General features: G+C 33.9%; 1 pseudogene; it reads left to right on the top strand.

Moving 5' to 3' along the window:
- Positions 1–809: 809 nt before the first annotated feature.
- On the top strand, positions 810–2,344 carry LOC112799844 (3-ketoacyl-CoA synthase 11-like; annotated as a pseudogene).
- The last annotated feature ends 17,350 nt before the right edge of the window (positions 2,345–19,694 follow it).

The raw sequence follows: 19,694 nt of genomic DNA, 5'->3' as shown, positions 1-19,694 counted from the left end.
CATATGTATGTCTACCAACTAATGCCATATAATAATGCATGTAACGATGTTCTGTTTACCACATTAGACCATTATTGAGTTTTTTTTTGTGATACTACATAAAAAATTTATTATTGTCTTCATATGATGATACTTCTTTTTTACTATTAGATGATGAAATGTATGGTTTGATTTTGATGTGTTATAAAAGTATTATTTTTTTTAAAGTGTGGCTAAACAAATAAAATACACTTTTAACACAAAAATCTTCATAAAAAGATATTTTTAGCATCTTCATTTGAGTAGTTTTTTTTTTAATATATATTTCCTTTATTTACTGTTGCTCAAATTCACTTGTCTCTTCATTTCCGAGGGCGACGCTCCTACTTTCTTCAATGACTTTGACATTTCAAGGTAATTAAAATTCCCTTTCAACCTTTCTTTCCATTTTACCCTTTTTGAAATGAGTTTCTGGCATATTAAATTGGTAAATTGAACTCTTCCATATGAATAAGGAATGCAAATGCTATTTCTCTAATGGTAATGCATTTATCTTATTTATTTATATATTTATTAAATTTTTATTAATAACAAAATTATTAACATCACTGCATCTATGCTTAAATTTGCATGGATGCAAATTCATATCAAAATTGAATTTGAGTGGGTACATGAATTTGTCTAAGAAAGCTAGCTTTTATTAATATTGTTACATGAATCTTCATTGTAAGCTACAAAACATCAATTTCAGCTATATATATATATTCATCTTCATTTATAGAAATTAATATCGTGCAACCAAAATTGATTTGAATTTAGAAAAGGGTAAAATGGCAGAGACAAAATCAAAGACGCCATCGATGCAATCATCCACACAGAATCTTCCTGACTTCAAGAAATCCGTTAAACTGAAGTATGTAAAGCTTGGTTATCATTACCTCATAACCCATGGAATGTACCTCTATTTTTCCCCTCTTGTGGGAATTATACTTGCGGAGCTGTCCACTTTCACAATAAAAGATGTTTATGATATTTGGGAGCATCTGCAATATAACTTGGTATTTCTCATTCTATGCTCCACCCTCCTTGTATTTTTAACAACCTTATACTTTGTGACTCGACCGCGGCCGGTGTACCTTGTCGATTTTTCCACCTACAAGGCCCGAGAATCTATGCAATGCTCAAAACAAAGATTTATGGAGCAATCTCGAATGAGTGGTTTTTTCACAGAGGAAAATCTCGAATTCCAACGAAAAATTCTTGAGAGATCTGGTCTTGGGGACAACACTTATCTTCCTGAGGCTGTCCTTTGCATTCCTCCAAACCCTTCAATGAGTACAGCTAGGAAAGAAGCAGAGGATGTAATGTTTGGTGCAATGGATGATCTGTTAGCAAAGACTTCAATAAATTCAAAAGACATTGGGATTTTGATTGTAAATTGTAGCCTGTTCAATCCAACTCTATCTCTGTCTGCAAATATTGTCAATCACTATAAGCTCCGAGGGAATATAAAGAGCTTTAACTTGGGTGGAATGGGGGTGTAGTGCCGGAGTTATATCAATTGATCTTGCTAAAGATCTTCTCCAAGTACATCCCAACTCATACGCATTGGTAGTTAGTACGGAGAATATTACTTTGAATTGGTATACCGGAAATGATCGATCGAAACTCGTCTCAAATTATTTGTTCCGTGTGGGAGGAGCTGCAATTTTACTTTTTAACAAAAGATCCGACTGGAGATGGTCAAAATACCAATTGTTTCACACTGTTCGCACGAACAAGGCCAGTGAAGACAAGAGCTTTAGCTGCGTTACACAAGAAGATGATGCCAATGGCAAAGTTGGTGTCACATTATCAAAAGACTTTATGACGATTGTAGAAGATGCTTTGAAATCCAACATCACCACATTAGGCCCTCTTGTGCTTTCAACATCTGAGCAGTTATTATTCTTTGCAACATTGGTTTCCAAGAAACTTTTAAAGATGAAAGTCAAAACGTATATTCCAGATTTCAAACTTGCATTCGAACATTTTTGCATTCACGCAGGAGGCAGGGCCGTTTTGGATGAGTTGGAGAAGAATTTGCAGCTATCTCCATGGCATATGGAGCCATCAAGAATGACCCTTTATCGTTTTGGAAACACATCTAGCAGCTCGTTATGGTATGAATTGGCTTACACAGAAGCCAAAGGAAGGGTCAAGAAGGGTGATAGAGTATGGCAAATAGTATTTGGTTCTGAATTTAAGTGTAATAGTGCAGTATGGAAAGCTCTCTAGACCATTAACCCTATTAAGAAAAAAAAATCCTTAGACTGATGAGATCCACAACTTCCCAATTAAAGTTTTAAGGGTTTCATTATTGTAATTCTGAACAATGCAATTTCACATATTGTTGTTTACTTCAAGGAGGATTTAGAGGATCACGTTTGTGTTAGTGCAAGGTATTGAAATACATTTATAAAATGGAAAATGCCAACATATTATCTGTTCATAATATTCAATTGACTAAAATATTATTTTGTCATAAAAGAATTTAGTTTTTGAAATCTTGAAAGAAAGAAATAATATCTTTGTCATTTAATGATTATCTTTGTAAAATAAAAGATGATGATACACGAGGGGAATAATAATAATAATAATAATAATAATAATAATAATAATAATAATAATAATAATAATAATAATAATAATAATAAAAAACAAATATTTTGTGAAAAAAAATTTGGTTTGATAGGTGTGGTACATGTCTTCTAGTGCAAGGAAACAAAAAGTGAAAAAATATATGTTAAACTTAAAGTGTTCTATAGTCACCAGAAGAAAAAAACAAAAACTTGAAGTGTTCTACTATAAAGTAAGAGTAAATAGTCAAATTAATTTTTAAAAGATCACCCGATCTCCATATTGATCTCCGAAAGATTAAATTAATCAAAATCTTCCTCAAAAAATTTAAAATTAATCACGTTAGTCCTTCTGTCCATTCTGTCACTAACAACGTTAAATTTTGCTAACACGGCATGTTAGTTTTTTTTCAGGATTCAGGCCCACAGACGAACCCAAACCATTAGAAAATCGGATCCTAACCCAACAGCCCGACCCGGCGGTCATATACTCTCCTTCTCTACGCGTCTCAGCCTCCTCGTCGATGCCGTTCTAAACCACTGATTATTAATACCATGGATGGCAAACAAAAATTTGTTAGAAATAATTGATACTCAATAAGCTTTCGTGTGAGTTAACAGATATCCTTTTTGAAGCATGCTTTCTAAGAGGATTAATAGCCTTTCCAATCTCAATTGCATGGCAAAGGTAATTCCAAGAATTAGAGAACTCGCAAAAAAAAAAAAAATTAAAAGCCAGAACAGATTGCCAAAAAAACAAAAGCAAAGAATGATTGAATTCACAAACCTTGAGACAATCAATAGTAAGCTTCATCAATTGCAGCTTCCTCAGTGATTCAAACAATACTACATCTGACTGTTCTTCCATTTTGACATTGAGCGGAGGGTGCTCAGCGAAGCAGCAGCTACCTATTCACGCCAGAGAGGAACCGCGGGCAAGGACTGACAGCGTCATGGTAGAGGAACGTGTAGGGACTGACTGCGACCTAAAACACCTTGCAGGGCGGCGGCGTAGTGGAGCTTCAGGTAGAAGAAGAAGAAGCTGCTGAATGTGGGAACAAGGAAATCCTATTCCTTGCTGTGCTAGGTTTGGGTTTGGTTTGATGTGGGTAGGATCCGAGTTCGGGTTGGGTTGTTAAGCTAACGTGCCACGTCAACAAAAGTTAACGTCATTAGTGACAGAATAGACGGAGGGACTAACATGATTAATTTTAAATCTTTTCAAGGACGATTTTGATTAATTTAATCTTTTGGGAATCAACTTGGAGATCAGATAATCTTTTAGAGACCAATTTGACTATTTACTTTATAAAGTAACATAAGTTTGAGACAAAAAAAAATGTCTATACACACGAGAGGGATATAACCTAAAAAAAATAACCCATGATATATAACCAACAATATTTTAGCCAATATCAGTCAATAATTAATTGGATTACAAGCAAAGCAAGAAATAAAAAAAAATTCAGAATAAGTCGTTTCGATGAAAAAGTTTCTCCTTGTGTTCATATTTCTCATTCAAACTTACAAAAAAATCCAAAAGAAATCTCCTTTTTTCTCACTCTCCTTTTTCTTTCTCGAAGGAATCCTTCCTTCTTCTCGACACATCCAAAAAACATTGTCAATCATTGCTCCATTGGTCATCAATGTCACATATGTTTCAGCTTGGCATGTCACCATCGTCTCCAGCCACCGCTATGCTCGCATTTTCTTTAGCCATCCAAAGAATAATAAGGGTAGATGCTATGACAAGGTGGCTTGCATGCAAATTCAAGACTCTGTGATTCCGAAGACAAGTCATCAAAGATGAGCACACGGATGATGAACAACAACAAGTTACAAATGATTGTTATTGCACCTGCACATTATTATTCTTCGCTTTTTCTTGATATTTTATTTACTTTTAGTTCACTTTGCTAATTTTGATTCCAATTTCCAAAGTTGGTTTACTTTTTAGTTTCAAGTTGTTTTATACGTGCATTTAATTATGTAACTATCTTTCACATTGACTGCGTAAATAGTCATCTAAAAGAATAGATTTGATCGCATGACTATGTAAAATATTTTACATTGTCAGCATATCAAAATTAAATTTTATTTTTAGATTTTTCGTATTATATGATTTCGAATGTTCCTTTTTCTATATTTATATATATTTTTTATTGTTTGATTTTGGATATTCTATTCTTTATACTTTCAGATGTTTCTTCTATCATATCAAAAACTTAGCTGGTTTGAAAAAAGTTTTCAGGATAAGAGTTAGTTACCTAGACCTTTTGAAATAAAATAAAGAAGAAGAATCGCACTGCAGTATTTGTGCCAAAGGCTATACCACTTTTAAAGGAATCATTGTGGATGAGGGATTTGTATTTCTGAGATAGATTAACTAACCATGAATATTTGGGATTGGATTTGTATGTATAAGAGGAGATGACAATGAGTTTCCATGGGGACAGAGACATGCTCCACGCCCCCCATCCCCACCTCCAGAAATTATCGCCGTCCCGCCCTGTACCCATGATGAATAACGAAGATTCCGTATTCGGCAGATATCCACAAATTTGAAAAAAGGAAGGAAAAAACTAAAATCCAAAATTGCAAAATTAGTATTCAGTAACTCAAAAAAGTCAAGTTTTTATGATTGAAGACACTCACAAAAGACCAAGTAAGGGTGTGAGGTAATAAACATTCCAGAACAACAATAAACAAAATGGATCAAAAACAAACTCATCTAATCAATCAACTACTAAGTAAAAGAGTTCCTTGTGAATTAGGACAACTAGTGCATTGTCAGTAGCAATGTAGCATATAATCCAAATATTTTTTCACTCACATCTAATCCTTTCTATTGTCTTAGAGTGCATAAACCCCTGACTTTTTCCATCTTGCCACATATCTTTGAAAATTATCACCTGCATAGCATCTTTTGAAAGCGCATCGATGCTGCTTTTTTTTTTGATAAAAAAGAATTCAAGGTCTCAAATAGTAGGCAACGGATTCCTTGCTCCATATTTTATGTGGGAGTATCACTAACCCACTTCAAAATAATTATAAATTGAACCCCGTTTTTTTTTGAAAAAACTACAAATTAGAAATTGACCTCTGTATTTATTAAGTTTTACACTCTTCCCTTTTTAATTTTGATCACAAATTCAACGTTGTAAACCATTTGCTCTGATAGGGTTTTGCCCTCTTTCAATAGTGATTGACATGGTCTCTTCCTCTTCCTCTGCCGTCTCTCTCATCCGCTCATCTTCGCCATGTAACCCGCTTCTGCAGCTGCCTCGCAACTTGCTTCCGCTTCTACTGCGCCGCGCAACCCACTTCCCCGCCGTCGCGCAACCCGCTTCCCCGCCGCCGCACAACCCGCTTCCCCAGCTTTCTATCAGGTAACATTTTCACCCTATCTCTTGTATATATATATTTTCTTACTTCTTTCCAAACTCATATTCTATTTAGTTTATTTTGTTTTATTGCTTTTTCTATGGTAAGTTTTTGGTAAATTTAAATGAAGTTTAATTTCAATTTGTGTTTGATATATGTTAAAGGAAATTTTGTTTCAATTGTTTATCAGTGATTCTATTTTTTTGGTTCATATGTGTTGTTTCTTCTTATTTATTGGTAACAACCTTAATTTGATTGATTCTGTATGTGCATATTAAATTTGATTTCTTACTAGCTAGCTAGCTTGCTATAGTGATATGACATTATTATTATGCACAGCTTCGTATTTAGGGCTTAAAGAGTTTTTACCACCATATTTGGATCCAAATCTCACAAATAAAGAACTCATCACAGGAGTCAACTTTGTCTCTGATGGTTTTGGTTATGACACACTTACACCAACTCCTCAGTGTATCTATAACACTACTCTCTTTCTTTATCTACATCTTATTTATCACATGCATGAAATGGTTATAATTTCTTTTTTTTTCCTCAAATATATGTTTCATGCCTAGCTTTAATTTGTCAATTTGGTTAAAAATATTTTTGTACAAAATTACTTACCTAAATCCTCTTGTATAGATATAGATGGATAGAAGTATTAAGTATACATAGATTGGTTAATTTTTCTGAATTTGCATTGGTCTCTCTATTAATTGAAGAATGTAATTTCAATTCGAAAATAGTTGGAACATTTAAAAGAATACAAAAATAGGTTGGAGAGGATTCTTGGTAAACAGAAGATCATATGAAGAACGCTATATTTTTCAGAAGTGCAGGGACAAATGACTTTGTTATTAATTATTTTACATTTCCAATACGAAGAAAGACAGAGGATAAGTTATTGTTTGGAACGGTGTAGAATTGAAGGAAGTAATTGGTATCCAGAGGAAGAGAAAGAAGAGGACAGAGGATAAGTTATTGTTTTGCAGCATGAAGCAGCAGCTACCTGGCGTTGATGCTAAATTGCAGAAGATTACAGAGAAGATAAGAGAAGAGAAGAGAAGAGAAGCATTTCTGCTAGGGTTTTTCATTCAATTTCATTCAGCGCCATTCTCTCATCCTCTTCCTCTACTGTATCTCTTGTTCGCCAATCCTCGCCGCCACATCACGCTTCAGACGACGCCGCAACCTGCTTCCACCGCCGCCGCGCAAGACGCTGCCTCAACGCTTGGAGGTTAGTTAATCATTATGCCTTTTCAATTTATCATTTCGTATGTTTTTTTCTTTTTTGGGTGATAATAGTGATGATATTGTTGTGCTACTCAGTAGTTAGGAGGAATGTTATTGCCATAAAAATGAAACAAAATTGAGTGTAAAGGCCAATCAAATCTGAACTTTGAGCATAAGGGGATCAAATCCTTGTTGAACCATTCCCTTTTCAACGTCAAAACCTCAACTAGCAAAGTAGATGACTGAATCAAAGAATTTTACCTTTATAACAATAATGATTTCATGTCTATATAAATTTGTTTCCAGTAAAGTTATAATTAAATTCTTGTGCAGATGTGTGAATGTGATTCCATACAAAATAATAATTTTTCTTTGTATAATTATGGCCTCATGTCCATTTTAACCCCCTTCTTGGCTTTTTGCACTTTGCTATTCCTTTTTTCTTGCCTTTATTGCAAGTCCATAACCATATGATATGATATGAATGTCATTTGATAATGACTTGGATGATCACATGAACATTGAAGATGACTCACTAGTAAGTATTTTTACCAATGAGTTAAGACAAAGTCTTAATTGCTGCCTATTAGCTAGTACTATTGATATTATATTGCTTATATTGTAGGTATATGATGAGAATGCTTCGTACAGTAGCAATGAAGTGGTGTAATATGGTATAGTATTTTGGTTTAAGGTTGTGGAATCCTTTATTTCTGGTTTAAGTTGCTAGTTAGGAATATTTCATGTAGATTTATTTACAAAGGCCATGTGAAATGCGAGATTTAACTTGAGCATTAGACCATACATTAGGTTCCAAAAATTGACTCCCATAGAATTCATTGTAAACATTTTCTCCCTTCCCCCTTTCCTTTTTAAATCCTGTTGTAATTTCAATTAAAATTATTCAATATGATATGGTTAATTTTGATCTTACCTGTAATTGTGTGACAGTTCTGATCTGAAATTAGCAATAGCCTTGCAACAACAGGATATCACTACATTCCAAATATGTATAAGCCATTGCCTTTTCACTTTCATCTTTCTTTCTGGTTAATTTTTATGAATCTAAGATGAGTTTGTGTTGTGAAATCGGATTCTGAGTTTTCAGATTCTAAGTTTTCAGATGGCTTTAAGATCAAGGAATGCAGGACTGTCTACTAACAGCAATAACGCAGAATGGATTGAACCATGATCTTTAGGGCAATTGCTTTTAATGCTATATCCTTTGGTGTGTCTTGTTGGATTTATCTTAAACTAGGCTAATATCTTTGGTCCTATATGAAGTATTTGGTCAAGAAAACTACTCTTACCAACATTTTTAATTCTCCCAGTTGCCCTTACTAACATTCATCTTTCATGTTCATGTCATTTGGAGTTGGTTTTTACTTTTTACCATTAAAAAAGGAAACCGGCATTCCTTCTGAAAACCATCTACACTCACATTTTCAACGTCTCTTTCCTAACTTTTTTTTGTATGGAATTTCTAAAAAATATTTTTTAGGTGAGTACTATTGTTACTTTTAGAACACTAAAATAAATATAATACAGATCCTAGACATGGAGTGCTTATCAGTTTCTAGTATTGAGTGGTGTTTGCACTCCCTGATTATTATCAGTGCTGTTTTAATTCATCATATTCTATATGTAATCGATGTGGTGGTGAATTAAATTGACTTTCAGCAAGGAAAGATTCGGACTGCGTCAAGCAGAGACTTGATGGTCAGAGAACCGGGATAAGGTATACAAAAGGTACAATATTCATAGTAGTGCAGTCAAGTCTTCCAACCAAGCAGGGGCACCGCATAGGACAGAAGGTGCTGGTTCTATTGAGGGACACCGCACAAGGATTCTGTTTAAGAGCAAACTATAAAAAATATTGGTTTTATTTTATAGTGTTAGTTTGAATCACACTTTTGTTTCTTATAAAGGTTGATAATGCTCCCGTGAATCGCACTCTTCTGTCTATCATTTAATTATTTTTCCTTTATAATATCCCATTTTTGTATGGAGGGAGGAGGATCCGACGTGGAAGTGACATGGAAGCATTTTTTATATTCTTTCTTTTGCTTCTTTTCTTTTAACTTTTTCTAATCCAAATATGTATAGCAAGAGCCATTTTACTGCGTGATAAGAGCTAAACACGAGCTCATCTCTCTTTTTTGGTTTTCAATAATTTTTGCTTCTCTCTTTGATTCGGTGCCTATCAAGAAAGATTGTTTCTCGATTGCAAAAATGTAAATATATTAGTTTTAAAAATATTAAAATTTAAAATTTTATTTAAAAATGAAGAAGATAAATTTAAAATTTTAAGAGTAAAATTTTACTTTGGTCTTTAACCATTTACGGAACATAGTGTAATTAGTGAATAGATCATTATTATCTAAATTTCAAATAATTTTGTACTTATAGTTGTAAAATATATATTATACAGTTTATTTTTTTACTTTAAAAAAGATGAGTTTATCATAAAAAAATTTTAAAAAATAAGGTAAATAAAACTGATGATTTTTAGTTTTATCCAAAATTATAAGTAAGTTTTTAATAGGAAATGTAAAAGTGATACACAATGAGAGAGATAAAAAATAATCATACAAATAATTGATCTATCTTAAGTTATATAATACAATATACTTCATACAAATAATCATATAAAACTACAGAATACAACATCAATCATAAAATAAAGTAACACAATTATTATTCACTTGAGGGAGGAGGAAGAGGCAAGACTTTTTTAGAAATATTCTAATATTGCATCACTGTCGTGCACATATCATAGCATATTGGTCTATGCTGCAAGGATTCGCAAAGTCTTTGGATAACAGCTTATATGCACTCTGGTTGTAATATTTAAGACAGAATTCATCATTGTTGACATTGAGCCTACAATCATCCATTTTCCTTTAAAAGAAAATAGAACTGAAGTATAATCTAGCCCGTAGGTACATTCATAGAACTGAAGTATATCTCATGAAAAGTAAGAAAAGTAAGAATAATAGAAAAGACTCGAAGAAAAGTATATCTCATGAAAAGTAAGAAAAGGCTCAAAGTGGTCGCAGCCTCGCAGGAATAATCTAAGCCCGTAGGTACATTCATAGGTTGAGGGATACGTTACCTACAATCAAATCATAACCAAACTTAGTATAAAAAATGCTCAAAGTTTGACAATAATGTCAATTTGCTTATATAACTGGAATATACAAGTATCAATATATAGGAAGCAAATTTTATCATAAGTGCTGATAAATTGTCCTTGTGAGTTTCTGCGGCCTTTCTCAACTCTGCAATGTTAATGTTACCCTTGGGGTTGCTGCACATCATAGTTTCCTAATGCACATCATATGTTTGATGCTTTAATTCTAGTTATGCAATTGCCTAAGACAGCTGCATGAAATGAACCATTAGCTGACACTCATTCCTTTTGATATCATCTTTGAACTTTCTACTATTAAGCATTACTTCATACAGACTAATTTATAATAATAGAACAGAAGTAAGCATTATGCCATTCTAATCACTTTACTCTATCTAAAGTACAAAAACCACCAACCAGGAGACAATGATATCATATTTGATCTACTTTCTGAGAAGAAACTAATGCCATCTCAACAGATTTATTATGACAGCAAAATTAACACAGACTGAAATTCGAGACAGAGCAGATGGTGAGAATTTAATTACCTTTGATTTTTGAGTAATGTTCAATGACATCATCAACAAGACCATCAAAACTAGGGATATAGCCATGGAGGCCTTGTGAAAGGCCAAATCCAGGATAATCCATAGCAAAGACCCCGTATCCAGCTAATGCTATCTTTCTAGCTATGCCTGAAAATAATCCCATGACACGTTTGAGTTTCTAATTCACAACATTACTGCTCTAGTTAATTGCAGATACATGTTACTAATACCAGGAACATGCCTTCAAAGAAAAAAGTGCAGATGTCTCCATATCAATCACAGAAAAACACTGTTGCTTTTGGCTTGGATGCCTCAGGAAGCCAACTCTTACAGAATATTTCAATGCCCCTTGAATTCACCTCGTATGACTGTTACATTGCATATCAGATAACCATCGATCATCTGATGACAATAACTAACTTCGTAGAATCTGCAATCTTCTGCAATTTAGCATCAACGCCAGGTAGCTGCTGTTTCATGCTGCAAAACAATAACTTACCCTCTGTCCTCTTCTTTCTCTTCCTCTGGATACCAATTACTTCCTTCAATTCTACACCGTTCCAAACAATAACTTATCCTCTTTCTTTCTTCGTATTGGCAATGTAAAATAATTAATAACAAAGTCATTTGTCCCTGCACTTCTGAAAAATATAGCGTTCTTCATATGATCTTCTGTTTACCAAGAATCCTCTCCAACCTATTTTTGTATTCTTTTAAATGTTCCAACTGTTTTCGAATTGAAATTACATTCTGCAATTAATAGAGAGACCAATGCAAATTCAGAAAAATTAACCAATCTATGTATACTTAATACTTCTATCCATCTATATCTATACATAAAAAGGATTTAGGTAAGTAATTTTGTACAAAAATATTTTTAACCAAATTGACAAATTAAAGCTAGGCATGAAACATATATTTGAGGAAAAAAAAAGAAATTATAACCATTTCATGCATGTGATAAATAAGATGTAGATAAAGAAAGAGAGTAGTGTTATAGATACACTGAGGAGTTGATGTAAGTGTGTCATAACCAGAACCATCAGAGACAAAGTTGACTCCTGTGATGAGTTCTTGATTTGTGAGATTTGGATCCAAATATGGTGGTAAAAACTCTTTAAGCCCTAAATACGAAGCTGTGCGTAATAATAATGTCATATCACTATAGCAAGCTAGCTAGCTAGTAAGAAATCAAATTTAATATGCACATACAGAATCAATCAAATTAAGGTTGTTACCAATAAATAAGAAGAAACAACACATATGAACCAGAAAAATAGAATCACTGATAAACAATTGAAACAAAGTTTCCTTTAACATATATCAAACACAAATTGAAATTAAACTTCATTTAAATTTACCAAAAACTTACCATAGAAAAAGCAATAAAACAAAATAAACTAAATAGAATCTGAGTTTGGAAAGAAGTAAGAAAATATATATATACAAGAGATAGGGTGAAAATGTTACCTGATAGAAAGCTGGGGAAGCGGGTTGTGCGGCGGCGGGGAAGCGGGTTGCGCGACGGCGGGGAAGTGGGTTGCGTGGCGCAGTAGAAGCGGAAGCAAGTTGCGAGGCAGCTGCAGAAGCGGGTTACATGGCGAAGATGAGCGGATGAGAGAGACGGCAGAGGAAGAGGAAGAGACCATGTCAATCACTATTGAAAGAGGGCAAAACCCTATCAGAGCAAATGGTTTACAACGTTGAATTTGTGATCAAAATTAAAAAGGGAAGAGTGTAAAACTTAATAAATACAGAGGTCAATTTCTAATTTTTAGTTTTTTCAAAAAAAAAAAAACGGGGTTCAATTTATAATTATTTTGAAATGGGTTAATGATACTCCCACATAAAATATGGAGCAAGGAATCCGTTGCCTACTATTTGAGACCTTGAATTCTTTTTTATCAAAAAAAAAAGCAAACATCTCCGATACCTTAACTGTTTTTCTCGTTGATTTCTACACCAAACTCTTTACTTGCTTTCTTTACTTTTGATTTTTTATTTGATGCTTTTGAAAACCTCCAAACCAACTGTTTGGTTGCCTAACTAAACCAATCAGTCGATCGTTGTTGCTCAATCTATCAATTTTCATGGGATCGACCCTTACTCACCTGAGGTATTACTTGGTATGACCCAGTGCACTTACCGGTTCAGTTGTGGACATTTTAAAAATCCGCACCAACAATCATTTAAAATACATAGAACAATTAAAATACACAAATAACAATCAATCAAAATAATAAGAATGAACTACCAACTCGACCTCTGTCCATTTTTTTGAATGACAATGCGACCCCTCAAGATAAAAAAAACAGTCCACTTCGGCCTATGTTCCTTACTTTCGTGACACAATGCAGGTCCCTGTGGATATTTTTTTGTCAACTCCAAACAAAAAATGCTTACTTGTCACATTAACCTTATTTGATGGTACCTCTCCTTACTGAGGTGGATGTTCATTACATATGTGGACACCTAGAAATGGACGGGGGATTAGTTGTCCTCTTTCATGTTTGTAAAAATATCATCATTTCCATAGGAGGAGACTTTTCACCTTTTGTTCATATTTGAAAATTCTATAAAACCCCTTCAATCTCCCCTCAGAATTACTAGAAAACTCTATGAGAAAACCTTTTTCACCCTCAAGACCATTGTTGACCTTGAGGAGGTGGAGGCTCGTGTTGACGTTGATGTTGACGAGTGTGCTGATAGAGCTGACGACATTGTTGTTAATGGAAGTTGGACGACACTTAGAGGAGTTCACTGATGGTGCTTAGCCTGCTTGAGGTTTGTCCAACTCTCCATATACCTCTTTGTCTCTTGTGTTTTGTGTGGTCCTATTAACTGACTCTGACACACCACCACTGATGTCTGCAACCCACTTGTTGTCCTAGAAAAAGATATCATAAAATATGAATAATTATTGGTTATATATTTTTTATAATTAAATAATGCCCAATGTAAGTACTCTGGTTGGAGAATGTATTATTTTATACGACATTAGAAAAACTAGAAACAGATTACAGTAATTTGGATTATCATGAAAATAGAAAAAAATTTAAATTTTTGTTAACTGTATTATTGTTTAGATGTGTCACTAAAATTCCAATATTATATATATATATATATATATATATATATATATATATATATATATATATATATATATATATATATATATATATACACAACAGATGTATGAATATTTAGGTATTCTTGTATTTCATCATGGAGAAATTTGGGGGAGATTCTGAGAAAGATCTCTGCTACTTGCATGGTAAAGTGAAGAGATTTTTTTTCACTAGACTAGGATTATGTTAACTTCTTTGATTTGGTGACATTGTTTAAGGAATTAAGTTACTTGGGACATAAGGAGATATTCTGGCTTGATATGAGAGCACCTAACATGGAAACCGATCTTCATGTCATTAAAGGAGATGAGGGAATTAATCAGATAAGGCAAAACAAGCTGAGGAACATGGACACTAATGAATGGTATATTAATTTGATCACCAAGTAGATATGCTTGAAGTAGTTAGTGAAGGTTTATTTAAGGAGAATGTTATAGTAAGTTCTTCATCACCATCATCTGATAATTGACATGAGACTATAGAGGAAGAGCTATACAAGTCTCCTCTTCCTGGATATGGTATAGATGATAGTAGTAGTAATGGAGAAAAAAAATAAGAAGAAGAGAGTCTTAAAGAAGTCAGTGTGAGGTAAGAAGAAAATGACTGATAAGGCTACTGGTTGTGAGACAAATGATAAGAGTAATAATGAGAAACCTAAAAATAAGGAGAGTAAAGGAAAAAAGGAGTATCACCTAAGAAGAAGAGCGGGAGTAATAAGATTCATCTAGCAGTGGACCAAAGATGACCCCAAAAACTGTTAAAAATAGGGCTTGTAGAAAATATTCAAGTGTTAGAAGAAGGCATATCCTAAGAGATGGGATGTCCAATGAGAGAATAAAGGGTCAGAAATTTGGGCCTATTCTAAATGTTAGAATCCAAACAAGAGAACAGAGACATGGACTTGTAGGAGAGACAGAGGAGGGTGAACAAGGCAATGTGGGTGAATGATTAATAAGTCCAATCCGGTTCTAACCAATGTGGAGATGGATAGTGACTATGATAAGTAATGTGAGTATGAGAGTAAGGCTTTCAACTACCCAGTGTCATTAGAGGATGAGGGTAGGACAGCATATGATTCATTTAGTGAATAAACTGAATATGGTGAAGTTGAGATGAAGGTTAGACAGATGTTCCCAACAATGGAGATTTCCAAAAAGGCACTAAAGAACTATTTCGTTTATGAGGGAAATGATATCTTATACATTAAGAATGAAAAGCATAGGTTGAAGGCAACATGTGCAGATGAAGATACTTGGTTGATGTTAACATTTTCCAATACTGTTTCCAAGTGAAGACTTTATTTGATGAACATACTTGTGCTAGAGATTATGGTAGTAATATGTTTGATTGGGGTTGGATTGCTTCTAAACTAATTAAAAGGCTACTCATTCACCCTGATATAAAACCAAGACAAGCAAATGAACCATATGATAGAAGATTATAATGTCTATCTTAGCCCAAGAATGATTGCAAGGGCACTTAAAGTTGCTAGAGAAGTTGTAGTTGGTAATGCTATTGCACAATATGGAAAGGTGTGTAATTATCTGATAGAACTACATAAAAGCATCCCCGAATCAACAGCATTCATGGAAATAATTCCCCAGTCGGAGTCTTTACCACTGTTTAATAGGTTGTACGTTAGTTAGAATGCATCTAAGAAGAGTTTCAAAGAGGGTTGTAGGATTTTCGTTGGCCTAGATGCCTGCTTCTTGAAAGGATATTATGGTGACCAGCTTCTAAGTGCAGTAGGATAAGATGCCAATAACCACTTCTTTGTTATAGCCTATGCAGTTGTCCCTAATGAGTGCAAGGACTCATGGAAGTGGTTATTGACATTGTTACAAGAGGATTTGGAAGATGTCATACAATATAGATGGAATTTCAATTCAGACCAACAAAAGATAATGTGTTAATGTTATTTTTCATGCTAGCTTAATATTATGTTCCTGACAGGTGCTAATCTTATATTAACTGATCTGTTTGCATGATGGATGAAGGGTTTGGAGTCGGCAATGAAAGAAGTAATACCACTGCACACTACAGGAACTGTGTGATTCATATCTGAAAAAATTTCATCAAATACTTCTGGGATCAACAAACTAAACAAATAGTGTGAAAATGTGCAAGGTGCATTACATTTCAAGAGTTTAATAATGTAATGAAAAAACTTAAGTAAGTCAACATGGGAGCTTGGGAGTATCTTCAAAAGTTTGAGCTAGTAGTATGGACAAAGGCCTACTTCAGTCATGGGGCCAAGGTGGATAATATTAAAAGAAACATGTGTGAGGTGTGGAACGCTAAGATTGTAGAATATAGAAAAAAATTCTGACCATGTGTGAAGACTTACAATACTACCTAATGAGAAAAGTGGCCACACACAAGAGCAAATTGGAGGCTCATACTAGTTACTTGGCCCCAGTTCAACAAAAGATGTTGGATGAGTTTATCAAGCCCAAAGCCAATAAGTGGAGAACCATTTGGGCTAACAATAATAGAGTTCTATTTGAGGAGCATAGAGCAAGTCACAAAGAGTAAATATGCATCAAAGCACCTGCACCTGCAATATTTGGCAATTAATTGGTTATATGTTGATACATGTTCTTACTCGTATTATTTCTATTTTGCTAAATTGTATGCTTTTTTAGGAATGCCTTGTAGTTGTAGCCATGTACAAGATTGGATTGAGGCTAGAGAATTTTGTACATAAATAGCTGACCATGGATGCTATAAGGTCCACTTACAAACATTGCATCAAACCTATCAATGAGGAATACCGATATCCAATGGATGCTCCAAGATGTGAACTTCCCCCAATAAAGAGACCTGCTCGCTGCCCATAGATTAAGAGAAAGGTGGATCCTAACTGGACATTATTATAAATGTGGACAAATGTAGGAAAATTGGACATTGTTATGAGGCATGCAAAAATGCCCCAAAGGATCCTAACTGGACACCAATGACAAAGAAGGAGAGAAGGGCTACCAAGGGAAAGGACTTGTAGATTATAGTGAGTAATTACTCATGTCAGAACATAGCACAGATATCTTAGGGTTCAATTTGGCATACTATACAAATTGTTAGGGTTTTAAGTGTCTTAGAATTTAATGATAAGGGCTTGATTTGTCTCATTTATGTTTGGTTGTTCATATGAATGGGATTAGGCACAGAAGGGAGAACAATGTTGCTGCAGCTCCAATGGATTCTTTGGTAACTTGATATGAAAATTGAATTGTTGGTAAATACTCTTTTAGTAATAATGACATTATTGGTAATTAAGCTAGGGAAAAAAAGGAAAAATAAGAAGAAGCTACCTAAAACTCTTTCAAAGAAGAATACTTCAGAAGCTCGGGATCAAAGCGATGAGATACCACTATCACAAACTACACCCCAAGTAGAAGAGGTAAAGTTATTTATTGCCATTGTTGTTGCACATGTTCAACTCAAGACATTTAAACATCTCATTATTTTGTTTTATTATTTCATGTTGCAACTGATTGAATCAACTTGAATCAGCCACTACCATAGTCTAACTTTACACCTCAACTTAATTAGACTCAAAGGTTTAAGCACCCTATTGTTAGGCCCACCAAATACTCCCAGATCAAGTCCATTAATGGTTATGCAATCTGCTCCACCAACAACCACTAATGCTCTCTCTGGACAAAGACAAAGTGGCATTTCTGCTGAGACAATGGTTGAAACAAGCTCAAGAACTGCTTCAAGGGTGTTCAAATTTATCCATACCCTTGGATTCAACTCTCCTAGAAAGAAATAATCTATGCAGTGATAGAACACTCTTTTTTAAAATGTTTTCTCTGTTAATTTGGATAAGAAGAGCAATGTTTACTTAGTGTTTCCAACTTTCGGCCCCCAATAGACCTCTAGTAGTTTAATTTGGATCCTGCTTTTCTAAAGGGTTATATCTTGTCCCTTTTTTTATTGCTATATTTTGAGATCATGATTTGTTAAAAGGTCCCGTAGTTTGAACATCATGTGGTTATTTGGTGGAGAAAATTAATATAATATATGACATGTTTGGTTTACATTTGTCTACTATTAATTTTGTATAGATACAAACTAACAAGCATCATAATAAAAACATATCAACTTTATCCCCTCAAAGCATGAATATCATAACCTAAAAATTTTGTCTTAACATAAATTCACATAATTTGTCTCTAACCAAATGCTCTAATGAGATTTGCAATTAGAATTTTAGAAAAAAAAAAGCAATAACCAAGACTAAAACACTAAAGCACATATGATCACTTTGCATATGTGTACAAGTCTTAGCTTGCACTTCTAAGCCAGCTACTATGTGTTCTAGTTCCCTCACTTTCCTACTAAACATCTCAGTTGCAGACCAAATTAATCCTCATTTTGCTTCTAACTATCAAAACGAAAGGACTTTGTGTCTTTAGGATCAAACTATGCAATATAATAATTAAGTCATGCAAAGTATTTGCAGTGTGATCCTGAACTTTGTACAACATAAACAATGGTAAAAACAAGCCAGAATGAGTCATATTAAACAAACTTAACAAAAAAACCCATATTACCTTAAAGTTTGAAAACCATAAATTAGCCTATTAGAGTTTAGCTCCATTGAAGATAACAACAGAATTGCATTAGTCCCACAATGACAGTGTGGAGCATTGAATCTCTTCTTCTCCTTCTTCCTCTTCTTTGCTCCAACACTTTTAACAAAGCCAATGGTAGCACTCTTTCCTTCATTATTGAGTACGTCTCTTCCAATTCTATGAATGAACGTTGCATTAGGAAATTATAATTTTCTGATATATTTATGGGCAATACATATAATTGATCATAATCATATTAGTTATTTCATATTATATGACTTACATAGGTGATCTCATTTATTGTTATAAATGATAATGGAATAAGTCACTAGTACCTCCGATTTGAAATTAAATGAGAATAAAACTAGTGATACTACTTTATTTGGGCTTTGGGTTTTAATGGGTGCCATACTCAAATATAAATAGTGACTTTAAAATTTTGGTCCTCAACACATCAAAGCCACTTCCATAGCTCTTTTTCTACCAGAAGAGTTGCAAATTCAATCCTATCAAGGATACATAAGGCTTTGGTTAAGGAAGGTTAAAGAACTAAACTCTCTCAATTATACTCACGAATTCAGGTACGTTTTTACACTCTTAAGTATCTCTTTCTGAATGATTTAACATGGATGGTTTTGGGATTAAGGAAATCAATAATTTAGAACAACTCGAACTAAGCTCTCAAATGCTACTCATGGCAAATTAGAGCTCAACAAATTAGACAATATGTGAGAGAAGAACACCACAACATATGAGAAGTCTCCTCCAATGAAAACAACAACATTTTTGCAGACATGGAAGAGGACAAACATCCACCTCAGCAAGGAGAGGTGCCAGCACACAAGGTTAGCATTTTTAATTCAGTGTTAATAGAGAAATACCCATAGGGACTGTGTTGTGTAACAGAAGTAAAGGATATGGACCAGGTTAGTACTTCACTCAAATAATAATTAGAGTTTGAACAAAACAATCATTAAGGTTTAAACAAAACAACAATTAAATTGAAATCAAATTGCAATCAATTAAAATAACAATCTAATTAGGGTTTAAACAAATTAATAGTTAGGGTTTAAGTTTTAATTACTTGAAAT

Source organism: Arachis hypogaea, chromosome 5, assembly GCF_003086295.3.
Source record: "Arachis hypogaea cultivar Tifrunner chromosome 5, arahy.Tifrunner.gnm2.J5K5, whole genome shotgun sequence".
Classification (NCBI taxonomy): Eukaryota; Viridiplantae; Streptophyta; class Magnoliopsida; order Fabales; family Fabaceae; genus Arachis; species Arachis hypogaea.
This window is presented reverse-complemented; position numbering and strand designations above follow the sequence as displayed.